Below are 3,153 nucleotides of genomic sequence, written 5' to 3'. Positions count from 1 at the left end.
AACTGAAGAAATGAAAAATAAAGAATACATAACTCGAGAAATAATCATTTGATCTTGGCTTAATTGAACAAAAAAATAATTCACTAAATATTGATGAGCGAATCTGAGTGAGAGAGTGAGTAATATTATATAAATACGAGAGATTTAATTGAACAAAGCTCGAGCGGATGGCAATGAGTTCAAGTAAATGAATTTAACGAGAAAAATTAAGAAAAATTATGTATTGATATACATATTATTCGTATACGTATATCAGGATATTAACATTTAGATGTCAGAGCCCTTTAACGAACAGAAACCAACCTCTCACTCTCCCACTGGAAAATAATTTTTCATATAATAAAACGAGAGAAAAAGATTATTAATAATTGAGGGAATTTCACAAAGGAAGTTATCGATTGGTTCACTTCTCGGTGCTTTTCGCATTAGTATTAATAATCATTAATCAATAAACAAGATATATCACTGTACCTCATTGCACCTGTAATCGATCTGCACCGATGAAGGAGGTGACACGATTATTCAAACAATCCATCAATTTTCTCAATCAATTCTGCGGTGAAATCGCTCTAATGGGTGTTTTCCGAAAACCATTTTAAAATCACTCATTATTGAAATAAATTCGTACTCAACAAAATCAGATACCAAATTTTTACGTTTTGACGTTTCAACGCTGAATTCGATTGTCCCTCAAAAAATGTGGACATAATTTTTTTACGTATTTAATTTTTTCCATCAGCCCCGTGAATTCCCTTTTATCCGCATTATTATCGCTACTGTATTCGCTAAAACAAAATGAAAATATATATGATGCTAATGTCACAAAAAACGTAATTAAAGGAAAAACATCGGAGATTTTGAAAAAATGTTTTTTGGATACGATTTAGCGAGAGGTACATGACGACTCTCTGGTGGTACTGAAATCGCACTCTCGACGCAACTTTGTTGATTATTTTTGAATTGATAAGCAATAGGAGAATATTTAATTTCTGTATAAAGTGAAATAAATGAGATGAGTTTATAATTTTATTAAATTTATTTTGTGAATATTTTGATGGAATAAATTACTTTCTCCTTAACTTGAAATATTGAAATTATTTTCGTTTATTACACGGTAAAAAGCAGGAGATGGGTCCAAAAATTTTGTATAATTTTTTCTGTAAAGATATTTGCAGAAAATTCAATGTTACGGTTTTCTCTGGACTTATCTTTAGTTTTATATTAGTCTATATAATTTTAGTGAATAAAATTTAGGATAAAATATTTCTACGTCTCTTTATTTCATTGAATACAGAATTTGTTGGGAAATAGTAGAAACCATAAACACCATAAAGAGAGACATTTATATTTGTATATGTTACAGAAAAAAAGTGAAGAAAGAAAGGAGAATGATAATAATAATTGTGAGATTCAGTGCCAGCTCGGGCCCCCGTTTTCACGTATCGTACTAACCCGCATACACTAAGTCTATGTAATGTGTATAATGATTAATGAATTAAGGACTCGATATACCATATAGAAAGACTCTCCTGTACATAGTAACGATTAAATGAGGCATTAGGAATTAATACACGATTTAAACAATTGTGCGATGTTTTTGCGGTATTTGTTGCTCGTGTCCTACCTTGCATTTACGTTCCACTTTCACATTTTTGTTGATTAAAGAATAATTGTTTCAAGTTAATGTTGGTTAAAATTTTATTTCTCAACTCGTAATTGCCCGATCGATGAAATTTTCGTTTTCCTTTCTGACTGTGATCTTTCGTGCGAGTAACTATTTTTTTTAATAGCTTTCTTCAGATTTTTTATAAACCCATTAGTTAAGTAAATTTTATGCAGAAAAAAATGATAGCATGGTATGAGGATAAAGGAGCAATCATATCAGCTGTTGAAAGCGATGGAGTAAATAGTGCCAAAAGAACAGAAGACAGAGTTTTTCAATTCCTCACTCCTAAAATATGATTTTTCCTATTTTTGCAGATCGAAATCTTTCAATTTCGGCTGTTTAATTTCTCCAGTCCCGCTGAAATAAGGCGCATGACTATAGTCATTGTCTCCTCTGGTTACCCACGTTTTATTGATCATGCTCACCCATTGCTGGTGAGAAAATAAAGAAAGGTGAACAAACTAAAAATCTCAAAAATCCACATTTATTGAAGAATTCTCAGTCGATTAATTAGACTTACGATAATGATAACGTGCAATTTTTTATTCCATTACGAAACGCTTTTTGAATTTTCAATAGAAAAAGAAGAGTGGGTGAGGCCAATCAATTCTTTTCGACAATCAGTTTTTAAGAAAAATGCACATCTAAATTAAATCCAGTCATGAAACTCCCCATAAACAATTTTTTGTTGTTTATTATTTTTCCATTTAAACGAGGTTTTATTGGAAATAAATAAAAAGAAAATAAATCTGTGACGGATTTTAAGATCTCAGATGAAAGAAAAAGTTCTCATATTGAGTTAACTTGTCTCGGTTCACCCAAACCGTCACTTGGTTCGATCGACCATCGATTTTTTCCAAACGCCAGTATTATGTATAGCCTCATCGTCGTTTGAGTAAATTTTCCGAATGCCGAATTCTATAAATTCAAAAAATTAAATAAAAAAATTTAACCAAAAATGAAGAATCCATTTGTTCATTTCCCACTCAATTTTCAAAGCATTGTAAAGTAATTTAGGATCTTAATTGCCTGAATTGCGTTGAGAAGTATTATATGATAAGTTGCCTTGTAAAAATGTACCGATTTTACTAAGAAATTAAATGTGTTACTGAGAGGAAAAAAGAAGAGAAAAAAAAATGAAAATGTTCAAAATAAGTGCAAGTGTTTGTCTCAATTTATTGTTCTTATTTAATTCATTTATTTTTAATATTAATCCATTCGAATTGTGGAAATCTTGAGATCAGAAAATTAGCGAATGTGTGAAAAAAAATTTCATTAATATTTTAATGAATCATCTAGACGGTGATTTAATCTGATCTAAGGTAGTCACGTGAGGACTCAATGGGATGGTCGATTTGAATAGAGCAATTGCAGTATTAGTACTCGTTTTTTCCATCGATCATACCATTCCGTCGCGGCCCGTCGCGGCGAGCGCATCGAGACGGTGCCATTCTCTGTTAACATAAAAAATTATTCCCCACAATTTT

Source organism: Fopius arisanus, unplaced genomic scaffold (assembly GCF_000806365.1).
Source record: "Fopius arisanus strain USDA-PBARC FA_bdor unplaced genomic scaffold, ASM80636v1 scaffold00011, whole genome shotgun sequence".
Classification (NCBI taxonomy): domain Eukaryota; kingdom Metazoa; phylum Arthropoda; class Insecta; order Hymenoptera; family Braconidae; genus Fopius; species Fopius arisanus.
The sequence above is the reverse complement of the archived record's forward strand: the minus strand, read 5'-3'. Positions refer to the sequence as shown.